Source organism: Pinus tabuliformis, chromosome 2_1, assembly GCF_031772625.1.
Source record: "Pinus tabuliformis cultivar Carrire ecotype Pingquan chromosome 2_1, CPIR1, whole genome shotgun sequence".
Taxonomy (NCBI): domain Eukaryota; kingdom Viridiplantae; phylum Streptophyta; class Pinopsida; order Pinales; family Pinaceae; genus Pinus; species Pinus tabuliformis.
This window is the reverse complement of record NC_142299.1, coordinates 972,553,207-972,566,783: the sequence shown is the minus strand read 5'-3', so window position 1 is coordinate 972,566,783 and position 13,577 is coordinate 972,553,207. Positions and strand designations below refer to the sequence as shown.

The window sequence follows — 13,577 nt, the reverse complement described above, 5'->3', positions numbered from 1 at the left end:
GATGATATTTCTCCTACTTGTTAGATTTACATGAACAAGTTATTTGCAGTTTCCTATGGCAAACATTGAAATACATACACTACAGCCTACACCATTTAAAATAATATGCCCAAACAAGAAATTGAATAATAGAGAAAGATACAACACAAATGACATGGTTGTTTTTGGACAAACGTCCCAACCCAGTGTGGGAAAACCGGTTCAGCAGATCTGAGGATTTTTATTATTAAGCAAAAGTTATTTCTGAATACAACCTCTGGATGCCTTGCTGGCAATCCAGTACAGAGACTATCACTCGGTAGAAGAAATTAGTGAGATTACCTCACTCTACACTGCAAGTCTCGGCTAATCCAGCAGTTGAACCAATGAGTTCCCCAGCTATTTCTGTGCTGCCCCTGCGTGGGCCTGCGTCAACCCCTAAGGCACTACATCACCTCTGCTGGGAATCGATTTTCTCTCAGGAGCTGATTCCAGCCCTCCCGGCTCAAAACGTCAGCCTCCTCAGCAAATTCAGACTTTTGTGTGGAAGGCTTCTGCGTTGCTCTGCGTGAGCCCTTCCTGGCTCTACATCGCCCTCTCTGCCAACTGTGTTGCCTCCTCTGTGTCTCTCTACCTCCCTGTTGCGTATTCTTGGATCAGGAGAAGATCCTCCAACCAAAACTCTCTCTGCCCCTCTCTACGTGATCACTACGAAATCACTGCACTACCCTCTAGCTCAACAATTCGATCTGACTGATCAACTCTCTATGTGTCTTCCAAATGACCCTCAAGCCTCCTTAAATAATCTTCTCGTTGACATTCAACGGCCCAGATTAGAAGCTAATCAATGGCTAAGATCATTTCTTCTTGATCCTCGTCTTCTTCTAGAAGTTACACCCACAGTTAGATTAATACCCATTAATTATTTTAATTTCCTAAGTTTAGACTTAGGGACCCATTAAAAATAATTAATTCTTTTAATAAAACTGTCCGGGTGGAATTTCCCAAAACGCTTTCTGGGTGCTTTGGAATACATGTGTCTAAGCCTCCCTGCAAATTTTGAGACTTAGAGCACATCCGATGCTACCAAAAATCAACATGGTACATGTATTTTGATGGTGCGTCATCTAGGCATGGTAAAGGTGCTGGAATAGTATTAAAATCTCCCCTTGGTCATTTTTTTAAATTTGCCTATAGATTGGAATTCGAAGCGACCAACAATGTTGCTGAATATGAAGCTTTGTTGTTGGGTCTTGAGTTGGCAAAGGCTTTAAGAGTTAAGTTGCTTAGTATCAAGGGAGATTCTGACTTAGTTATCATGCAGATTAAAAATAAATTTACATGTAAAAATCAAAGGTTGAAGAATTATCGAAACATTGTATGGGATACTATGGAATACTTTGATGCCCTTGACCTTGAAGCTATCCCAAGAGAACAGAATAGTCTAGCAAATGAACTTGCCATAGCAGCTTCTACTTTGCAGTTATCTGATGAGTTAATAAAGGATAAAATAAAAATGGAAATTATTTTTAGACCTTCTGTTCCAGATAATTTAGAGCATTGGCAAGTTTTTGATGATGAAAAGCAAGTGATTCGTTTTCTTGATAATTTGGATGAATTTGAAAGTTTTCGGATAAATTCAAAGGAGGATGGATCTGATGATCATGAAGATATTATAAATCCTACTCCCAGGAATGTTGTTGCTTTAGAGCAGCACTTTGACCGGCATGATGCCACAAGGACGAAAGAGGAAAATAAAATGGATCCTAGCAAATTCATTGAAGTAAACATTGGTACCTCTAGTGATCCCAAAATTGTCAAAATTGGTAAGGGTACTAATGATGAAGAAAGGAAGAAGTTAACCAATTTACTTCGTGAATATCGAGATGTTTTAGCTTTTTCTTATGATGAATTAAAGGGTTATAGGGAAGATGTCATGGAGCACACTATCCCTTTGAAAGATGAAAATGCTAAACCTTTCCATCAAAAGCTTAGGCAAATAAATCCTAAGTTGGCTCCCTTAGTCCAGAAAGAGCTTTCAAAGATGCTTGCAGCCGACATTATTGCGCAAACTAGGCATTCAACATGGTGTTCTAACCTAGTGATTGTTAGAAAGAAGAATGGAACGATTAGACTTTGTGTTGACTTTAGGAACCTTAATCTAGCATGTAAGAAGGATAATTACCCTTTGCCAAACATGGAGACCATGTTGCAAAGAGTAACTGGTTCAGGAATGATGTCACTGCTAGATGGTTTTTCTAGGTATAATCAAGTATGGGTTAAAAAAGAAGATCGACACAAGACAACTTTCACCACACCATGGGGTACGTTTGAATATATCAGAATGTCGTTTGGATTAACCAATGTTGGGGCTACTTTTCAAAGGGCCATGGACTATGCCTTTAAGGATTTAATCAGAAAAATTATTGAAATTTATCAGGATGATCTTACAGTTTTCTCCAAGGATTGTATCAGTCATATAGGTCATCTTAGGCAAGTTTTTGACAAGTGTAGAGAGTTTGGGATTTCCTTGAATTCGGCTAAGTTTGTTTTTGGAGTAACTGAAGGGAAATTACTTGGTCACATCATTTCCAAAGATGGGATCAAGATTGATCCTGAAAGAGTTGAGGCAATCCAAAAGATTCCTCTTCCCCATAATCTTAAGTCCCTTCAGTCTTTCCTTGGAAAAACGAATTTTCTTAGAAGGTTTATTCCAAATTATGCAGAAGTAGCCAAGCCCATTCAAAGTCTTCTGAAGAAGGATGTAAATTTTTTATGGAAAGAAGACGGCAAAAGGGCTTTTCAGGAAATCAAGGGTGCTATTGCCAAAGCTCCTGTGTTAGTTAGTCCTGACTATTCAAAGATTTCATGATTTTCTCTTTCGCTTCTGAAGATACCATTGTTGGTGTCTTATTACAGAAAAATAAGGAAGGTCATGAACAGCCTATTGCTTTCATGAGTAGAGCTCTTCAAAATTTTGAATTAAATTATACTACCATGGAAAAGCAAGCATATGCCTTGGTCAAGTCTCTTAAGCATTTCAGGACTTATGTGGGTTATTCCAAAATCATTGCTTTTGTCCCACATTATGTTGTTAAATATATATTAACTCAAACTGATTGCTTAGGAACTCGTGCTAGGTGGGTGACTAAAATTCAAGAATATGATTTAGAGATTAGAACTACCAAGTTAGTCAAAGGTCAAGGCTTGGCTGAAATGATGACCAAGGGTAATGAAAAAGCTCTTGGTTTGATTTGTCTTAACGATTCATCTTCAACTGAGCTGCAAAATTTATGAAAGCATGAGTGGTACAAGGATATCATTTATTAGTTGTTGAATCTTACATGTCCTGATCATTTAATTGCTCATAAAAGAAGGGCTCTTAGATTAAAAGAAACTAAGTATTGCCTTATGAAGGATGGCCTCGGATGGAGAAATCCTGAGGGCATAGTACTTAGGTGTGTTGATGAAGTCAAGTCCAAAAAATTAATTTTTGAGTTTCATTTGGGATTTTGTGGTGGTCATTATGTGGCTAGAACTATCGCCCACAAAATTCTTAGAGTTGGCTATTATTGGCCTTCAATCTTTGTTGATGTGCATAAGTTTGTTAGAAGTTGTCAAGCCTGTCAACTGTTCACTAGGAAACAAAAGCTTGTTGCCCTTCCCTTACAACCTGTAGTTGTTGAGGCACCTTTTCAGCATTGGGGTCTGGACTTCATTGGTTAGTTTCATGAAAATTCTAGCAATGGCTACTCATGGATTTTGATTGCTATTGATTATTTCACTAAATGGGTAGAAGCCATTCCTGCTAAGAATGTCGCTGAAAAGGTTATTATGGATTTCATTGAAAATCATATCATTACTAGATTTGGTGTCCTAGCTAAGATCACTACTGATAATGCAAAGGCTTTTAGTTCTTCAGAGTTTTCATCTTTTTGCTTCAAGTATGGCATTGTATTATCTCATTCATCTAATTACTATCCTCGGGGTAATGGCCTTGCTGAATCAAGTAATAAAAATCTTATAACCATTATCAAGAAGATAGTAGGAGATAATAAGCGGTCTTGGGATAGCAAAATCAAGTATGCATTATGGGCAGATAGAATTACTAAGAAAAAAGCTACTAGTAAAAGTCCCTTTGAATTAGTTTATGGCTCAGATGTAACTCTACCTGTGCACCTTAAATTGCCAGCTTATCAACTCCTTCAGCATTTTTCTACTAATAAAGATGTTGTCCAAAATAGAATTGATCAGATTGTGGAGTTGGATGAAACTCGTAGGAAAGCTTTTGATAATATGTGTAAAAGTCAATCTAACATTAAGAAAAGCTTTGATAAATCATCTCGATCTAGATCTTTGCAAGTTGGAGATATGGTACTTCTTTGGGATCGCAAGAATGAAAAACCAGGAAAACATAAGAAGTTTGACAGTTTGTGGCTTGGACCGTACATTATCCGAGACATCGCTGGGCCGAATTCATTCCACTTGAGTAGATTGGATGGTGAACCACTTGACTTACCTGCAAATGGCCAAATGCTCAAGTTGTTCTTCAAAGATGACATCTGATGCCATAGGGCATCCTTTGTATTGTATTTCTAACCCTACACCTTGTCATTTCAGCATTTCATTTCTGTTTTAGGATTAGATTTACTTTTCATGTTAGTAGAATTGTTAATGGTTACAAGAGCTTCTATTTTATGTACTTAATGTTATATGATGATTTTTGGATTATATTTGGATGGACACTACTTATGTAATTTTGTGTGTTGCTTGGGTGCAGATTCTGGATTCTCACATTCCTTCGATGAAGCAAAGTGTCCCCAAGTAGAGCCAGATGTTGACCACTCCGCGTCAACTACCCTATAACAGTGTACATTTTCGCAAGCAGATTCCATCATGCTCAGGCAATGAAGATTATCCAAATTTCATCATCATCTTCAGTGATCTTTTTGTAAAAGTTGTCAACCCATTCTACAAGTTTATAATGTAAATGATCCTAGTAAGACCATCTATGTATGTACCCGTGAAAAATCGGTGACCCAATTCCTACTGCAGCACACTGATGATATTTCTCCTATTTGTTAAATTCCTTTAAACAAATTACTTGCAGTTTTCTACAGCAAATATCAAAATACATACAATGCAGCCTACACAAAATAAATACCGCAGAAAATAAACATTGCACTGGAGAGAAATAAACACACACACATTTACGCAGTTGTTATTGGACAATGTCCATAGAAAAACCCAAATTGGGAAAATCAGTGCACCAGTTGAGGGTTTTAATATTATGCAGTAGTTTCTGAGTACAAATTGTTAGATGCCCAAACTGGCAATCTGATCAGAGAATAAACTGGCAAAGAGTTAGTGAGAAAAATCTCACACTGTTTTTGGAGATCCGACACTAATCAGGCTCTAGAACTTTAGCCCCATGCTGCCTTTGCGCAGCCTTTGTGTCAACCTATGCAGATCTGCATCATAATCTCTGGGCTCTGCATCATAATCTCTGGGCTCTGCATCATCTCCTCCTCTGATCTCCTCTTGTCTGGAAATTCGACCCTCTGGCCATCCGGTCTCACACCCCGGCTTCTGGCACTAGATCTCGACTCTCCCAACTGAATTTCGAACTCCCTCTGAAGCTTTGTGCAGCCTCTGCGTGGCAATGTGTTGCCTCTCTGAACCTCTCTATGCCTTCTCTGCCTTGCACTCTCTAAATCTAGAAAACTCTCCTCCGGACTACTATCTTTGCCCCTCACTACAAGAAGATCACTTGATCTTACTTAGGCAACTCAACGCTGCTACTCTTGAGAAATTCGATCTCTTGATCTCTCTCACTCGATATGTTCTCCAAGTTCCCATCAAGCTCCTTCTTATAATCTCTCGTTGGAGCACCAACGGCCAAGATTAAAACATAATCAAAGGCTAAGATTAACTGGGAGTTGATCCTCATCTTCTTCTAGAGGATTCACACCATATTTAATTAATGCCCTTTAATTAATCAGATTTCCTAAGTTTAGACTTAGGGAACCATTTAAAAAAGTTAATTATTTTAATTAAATCATCTCTAGGTGAAATTTTCCCAAACGATTTCTTGGTATTGGAGAATGCGTGTCTTAGCCTCTCTGCAAAATCTCGAGGCTAGAGCACATCCGATGCTACAGAAATCAACACTCCCTCTAATCGAGGAATGTGCTCCATCGCTGCAACCCGCTGAAGCATCACTCTATCTCTACACCATCTCCTGCTGCGATGCTAATGTCTGGCTGTTGTTGCCCACCAACCACTGCGCAACTCTGATTGCTGCATCTGTGTTGCTACTGGCCCTGCTGCCAACACTGCATATGCACTGCAACCTTCTCCATTTGTTGTTGCTGCAACTGCAACAACTGCAATGGAAAGGCATCCAAAACACTGATTCAACTGTGGTCAGTATGACGCAACTGTCGTCTGAGTTCTCACTGCTTCTAGCCTTTGCGTTGTCATTGAAGCCTCTACGTTGTTGCTGACTCTACACTGTTGTCAACTCTGCTCTACGTTGCTCAATCTCTAACTTGCTACTAGCTACTGCATCTGTCACTCTGGCACCTGACTGCACCAACTGCCACTAGTCCATCCTGCTACTAGATGTCTTGGGCTCCCGTAGCAAGGTATTGATTCATGAGGTGGACCTCCTCAAGAATCTTGCCCATCTTGTAGCTCTTTGGGGCTACAACTCCAGATCACCCCACCTCACCCGTGGAGGTAGCTCAGCGATCATGGCAAATTCTTCCTCCAATTTGGAGGACAGCCTATCGATATCAACGGATGCAGCGTATTGATCATGCTTCTCCTCTTTGTCCTTCTTTTTGAGAGGACACTGAGTGTTGTAGTGGCCCAAGTCACCACACCTGAGGCACTTGATCTTCGAAATGTCCTTCTTTCTTCTGCGTTGCTCCTACTGCCCCTTTGATGCAAGGGCCATGTCCTCCTCTTCCTTCACTTGCTTCGTCCTACTATTGTTGCTACCACTGATGGTAGCCTTCACCAGATCACGCCTCATCTCCTCCTGTTGCAGATCAACCCGCATGCGTTCCCAATCTGGCAGTTTTTCTCTACACAGGATACTTTGGACAAAGACTTGTCAATCTTCAAAAACGTTGTTCAGTGCTAATGGAACAAACTCTGTAAGCTAGGGCGTTGATCCTATTGAAGCCAGTTGGTCCCGGACATCCTGAAGCCTAGTAAGGAAGGGGTCTACACGCTCCCCTTTCTGCATCCTCGTGCATCTCAGCTTCTTCTTCAAGTACATCTTCCACTTCTCGAAAGATCCTTCCTATAGCGTAGCTAGTGCTTCCCACATCTGTCGGGCAGTGTCCTTGCCAGCTATGTGAGATACCACATGATCTCGAACCCCATCAAGAATAAACCTCTTAGCTTCGCCATCCCCTTCTTATACTTCTTGAGCGGATCTACATTTGCAGATACAACTACCACACATCGACATAAGTTTTGAGATCATGCTCATCTAGAAGGCAGGAAATCCTGGCTTTCCAGATCACACAGTTGGAGGCTCTGTCCAACCGATCTTGATCTCTCAACCCAGTTGATGCCATCTCTCCAGAAAAAGTCGAACTGCTTCCTCTCCTCCTCTACGCAGCTATTGCCCATCTATTCGCACTCCCTTCTGGAGTGAGAAATCCCGCACATAACTAATGCTGCTCTACTAAGAAAATTCAAACTTCTTGGCTAGAATTCCTCTGAGAAAGGAATTCCCTCAGTGTATGTTCTCCTCTCCTTCTGACGCTATTCTGCTAGCAAATGCTGCAAAATAACTACGTCGCAGCTGAAGATCTGCTCTGCAAGGAAAAATACACTGCTCCTTTCTGCCTCTGGAAAGCTTTGATCTGGAAAATCGAATTTCTCTGTCGACTCACTCAAAAAAATTGATCTTTCCTCAAAACTCAACCTCCTTGGCCCAAGGACTGCAATGCTTCTAGGGTTTCGAACTGCTACAAAGGCAGAAATTCGAACCTCCTTCTTCCTTTCTGCTCTGAGCTCTCCGGCTTACAATCTGTGCTTTGATACCATGTGAAAAGTCCGTGACCCGATTCCCACTGCAACAAACTGATGATATTTCTCCTATTTGTTAAATTCCTTTAAACAAATTACTTCAAGTTTTCTACAGCAAATATCAAAATAAATACACTGCAACCTACACAAAATAAATACTGTAGAAACTAAACACTGCCCTAGAGAGAAATAAATATACAAACATTTACAGAGTTGTTTTGGACAATGTCCCCGAAAAAACCCAACTTGAGAAAATTGGTGCAGCAGCTGAGGGTTTTATTATTATGCAGTAGTTTCTGAGTAAAAATCGTTAGATGCCCAAACTGGCAATCTGATACAGAGAATAAACTGGCAAAGAGTTAGTGAGAAAAATCTCACACTGTTTCTGGAGATCTGACACTAATCAGGCTCTGGAAGGCTAGCCCCACGCTACCTCTGCGCAACCTCTGCGTCAACCTATGCAGATCTGTGTCACAATCTCTGGGCTCTGCGTCACCTCCTCCTCTGATCTCCTGTTGTCTGGAAATTCGACCCTCTGGCCCTTCGGTCTCACACCCCGGCTTCTGGCACTAGATCTCGACTCTCCCAACTGAATTTGAACTCCTTCTAAAGCTTTGCGCTGCCTCTCTGAACCTCTCTATGCCCTCTCTACCTTGCACTCTCCGGATTTGGAAAACTCTCCTCCAGACTACTATCCCTGCCCCTCACTGCAAGATCACTCGATCTTACTCAAGCAACTCAATGCTGCTACTCTTGAGAAATTCGATCTCTTGATCTCTCTCACTCGATATGTTCTCCAAGTGCCCATCAAGCTCTTTCTTATAATCTCTCATTGGAGCCAATGGCCAAGATTAAAACATAATCAAAGCCTAAGACTAACTGGGAGTTGATGCTCGTCTTCTTCTAGAAGATTCACACCATATTTAATTAATACCTTTAATTAACCAAATTTCCTAAGTTTAGACTTAGGGAACCATTTTAAAAAGTTAATTATTTTAATTAAATCATCTCTAGGTGGCATTTTCCCAAACGATTTCTGGGTATTGGAGAATGCATTGTGTCTTAGCCTCTCTACAAAATCTCAAGGCTAAAGCACATCCGATGCTATAGAAATCAACAGTAACAACCTAAGTAATCCTACCTTTTTGGTGACGATTTCTATCCTAGGAGGTTTTCTGTCTCACCGATTCATGTGTGTTTCTAAGCACAGATGATCAGCAGAGTTTTTCCCTTCAGCCTCGCTAAAGCTAAGGTGGATTTTGTCGTCAAGATTTTAGGTAAGTCCTAGTGTTCTAGTCGAGTCTTCTGTAAAGTAATTTGAGAGTAATTTAAGCTAATTGGCTAAATTGCTTTATTACAAATTACTTGGTCTACTAGATCATATTTGAGTCACAGAATTGGGTAAATGATTGAGGGTCTATAACGAACGGGTGTTCCCCCTTCATGTATTAAATTGTAATATCTTGATGTAAAAAAAAAAAAAATAGTGCATGGTCCCTCATATTTAGACACCATGACTAAATTATTTGAGGGTTGGAAAAATTATTAATCCTCTTATGAGTCATTAATTAAATTTTCTAACAAAAATAAAATAAAATTATAAGCCATAAATTTAATTAATTTTAAGTCCTAGGAAAAATTAATTCTCCAGATTAAAAATTCGTGGGTTCTAAAAGAATTAATTTTTAGAGGTCTCCGGCCAAAGAAATATTGAAAATTTCAAGAGATTTTGGACCCTTGGGCCTTGGTAGTTAAGTCAAAGTCAATTTTTTGAGAAAATCAACTCAAAATAATTAATTTTGAGTTGATTAAAAGTCAATTAAATGAAAAAATACGAATTTCCTCAAAAAATAAAATAATTTCGACGAATGAGATTAAAAGATAATTAAATCTTTTTTAATGGTCGAGATTACTTTAACAGAGATCAAGTCAACTAGCAATTGGAAAATTAATCTATAAATTAGAGGTTAGTTGTCATTCAAATCATCCAATCATTGAGTCGTGCGCTGGCTCTTGAAGCTCTTGTAAACTTTTCTGGAATAATACAATGCAAAGTCTTTGAGGTTTTTCTTTGATGGCAGCGTTCCTCTCCGGTATTTTATGGTAACTTGTATTTAAAGTTTTGTTGATCTTATTTATAAGTTGTTAGTTAATAGCTCTTGTAGATCAATCTATTGCATAGGTATCTTGCTTAGGTTGTTGGGTTTTGAAATAGCAATAAGATGTTTTATTGATTAGCAGGTATCACTAACCTTTAAAGATTTAATAGTTATTTTATACCTCTATTGGTTTAACGGCTTATTTTATAAGTGTGCAGAAAATCATTTGATTCAGAAATTTTGGGCGTTTGGGGAAGTTCTCGATTGAACCAGCCGACTCCCGAAACTTAAGATCTAGAGAGCCTTCCGAATTAAAATTCCTAGATTATCTAACGAATTATATCTTGCAGGGGTGTCCTAGGCTAGTGCCTAAAACTTAAAAAATTATTTATCTTCAAAATATTGTGCTAAATTGTTAGATCTGACTAGAAAGAGTCTCAAATCTACAAATCTGGGAGCAGAGTTGGACTCATACTCCTCAAATCTGATAGATCTGTAATTTACGTATATAGATCTGAAAAATTAAAATTTTTATCTTTGATTTCTAACTTGGGATTTGGGTTTAATTTCAGATTTTTTGTACATGTATTGGGTTTTGGGTTTTTGTTTTTTCGCTTGTGCAGGAGCAGATCTAAAGTTTTACAAGGAGATTTTTCAAGATCTAAGACAAATCTAGGCCCTGGAGGTCAAGATCTTGTCTCAGAAATAATTTGTTTGCAGGAAAGAATTCTAGATCTGGGTTTCTTCCTAAAATTTTCCGAGATCGTTAAAATAAATTTCTGGGCTAATTTTCTTTTTGAAGTTTTCATAAATTTTTAGGCCTCACCTCGCTACCTTCTCCTCATCCTCTGCATTCCATTTCTTCTCTGCAAATTCGCTGCTAGATTTCTCTATGTTTTTGTTGCTAACCCTCATTTTGGGGTCGATTGTGGAGGTGATGGGGCCCATTCGATTTTTATTAAGAGATTAGACTTGGGAGAAGTTATTTTGTTGTGGTTAAATTACACAAGGGGGCCACCCACACTAGGGAACGACACACTTCCTAGTTCAATTTGCATGAAGGTGGTTAAGTTTTGCATGTAGGTGGTTAAGTGAGGGCCCACGATGGAGGTAAAATTGGAGGGAAAAGTGCTCCACGAAATCTATATAAGGAAGGTAGCTCTCCTCATTTCATTCATCTTATTGGAGTATATCGATTTCTCTTTGGTTGCTCGAGTTGCTTAGCCGAGTCACTGGCTGTTTAGCACGAGTTCTTCAGGTGAAGAGCTCACCCTTTCTTTGGGGGACTTCGAGTGCCACCCTAGGAAGGTTTTCTTCATTTCTTCAAGAGGAGGATCACATTGTGATTCCCAGCAGTAGCATTCCCTTCTAGGTTGTGCATATTACTGGGGGACGCAGTGGAGAGGAGGCCGAGTTCATTGGTGGTGCTTAGCAATGGAGATTTGACGTGATATTTTCCAGAGAGGAGGCTAGGGAGGATTGTCAGCATCTAGGAGATTTTGGGAGCTGATTGAGCTTCTGGCTTGGCAATGTGACTTTCGCACTACCTAGGCTAGCGTAGAGGCAGTGTGTGGGAGCTCATTTGGTGGGTAGAGTATCAGTCCTTGAGGCTGAGCTTTGCCGTGGAGGTTAGAGGAGATATTTGGAGTGGTGTTTGCTTCCATTTCAAAGCTTGGAGGAGGAATTTATGGTCATTCCTTGCAGGCCATATTTCTGGAGCTGTTTGAAGGGCGTGGGCCATAGAAGCGGTCAAATTTGGGAGGTCAAAATATGGCCAAACCATTTCTGGATTTTTCTGAGTTTCTCACAAGGATCCCAGATATAAAGTTTCAAAAAAATTAGAGCACCGGAAGTGGGGCTTTCAGCCGTATCTTTGCAGCAGACAATGCAGAATTGCTGGGGATTGCACAGTGCCTTTGGGGGTCGATTTTAGGAAGTCAAAATTGGGCCAAAACATTTCTGGGTTTTTGTGGGTTTTGGCAGGAGTTTGTGGCTGAAGTTTCATCACTTTCTGATCACCAAAGGCGGGGTTTCTTGCAGCTCCTTTCCATCCAACAATTGTAGTTACTTGGAGACAGCGCAGAGCATTAGAGGAGTTCTTTCCAACATTGAGATTAATGTTTGACACCTGAGTTCTGTCAAGCTTGCCCTTGAGGCAAGCCCAGGTGCATTTTCCACACTATTGTACTTGCTCCACTCCATTAATAAAATGGCTCAGCTGGTTCACATTTATGTTGTGTATTGAGCATTTGTTGTTCGTTTAATTTTTCTGTGTATGAATCGCATTTGCTTTTGTATATCACTGTCTATTCCAAATTTTCTGCATTTGGGACATTACAATGGTATCAGAATATCATGGAAGCTTTAGGTATGAGTGCACAGTGACAGGTGAAATCAGAGACAAATCCATGGCTCAAGGGAAATCTAGTATGCAGAAATTCTGGGGTAAAATTCATTGGGACGATGAGCGAATAGCCCAATTGAGGACGGTGACAAACCAAACCCATCCTCACCCTTACAACAGAGACGTTAGAGGTGAGAAGGCTGTGGGGATGCAGCCATCTACATCATGTGGGGAAAATCGACCAAATCAAGGCACCAGATCTCCTGAAAAGGAGCAAGCAGGACAAAGACAGTTAGAGGGTGAGACCAGGGAGCGCTTTTGCTGGTGGAGACTTGGCTTTAGATATTAGGAGCCTAAGGAGGAGGTTGAGCATGATGCTGAGAGCCCATAGGATGGTGAGGAGCACATCGATATACCCGGTGTGGCACAGGAGTCTCCTTTATTAGAGACCTCTTTGATAGCCCTAGTTGACACCTTGGTGGAGAAGATAGAGCCTACACACATAGAGCCATCTGTTGAGGAGGAGCCACCCATGGACGAGATGCCAACAATTGCTGAGGTATTTGAAGCTGTGATCGAGTTTGTAGGTGATAGATGCCCACGACAATTCCACCAGTTTCATGACGACCTTCTAGCATTAAAAAGGAAGGTCGCATTAGTGCTTGAGGCTATTTTGCAACAAAACGAGGAGCTGGAGGGCATGAGAGCGGTTTGTGCCGAGTCCACAGCCAAATTGACTCACGTTGGGGGGCGGTTGGATTCCCTACTGGTGCAACTAGAGTGCACGTTGGAGCATGAGAGCAGCCCTCTTCGGGCATACATAGACGGGGCTGGCAACACTGTCAGATTACCTTGGCCCATTAGAAAGAGAGAGACAAAGCTACCTAGTCAGATTTTATGTATTGACCAGGATAGCGAGATGAGACAACCTGAGTTGCACAGGGTGCAACACCCGCATGCTGGGGTTGTTCTATGTGCGGGAGTTCGTGCATTCGATCCCTCTCTTGGGGTTGGGTGGTGAGAGATTCTGAGTTGGTACCCGGTGGAGTGGGCTATGGAGATGGTAGTGGACCCAGGTGGAGCTCAGCAGGAGTTTCCAGGCACTA

General features: G+C 40.6%; 1 protein-coding gene across 1 annotated transcript in view; it reads right to left on the bottom strand.

Annotated features, from left to right (window-relative positions):
* LOC149203868 (wiskott-aldrich syndrome family protein, putative (DUF1118)) overlaps nt 1-13,577 on the bottom strand; it is a 131,686-nt gene that overhangs the window by 104,577 nt on the left and 13,532 nt on the right. The gene's annotated exons all lie outside the window — the stretch shown is intronic.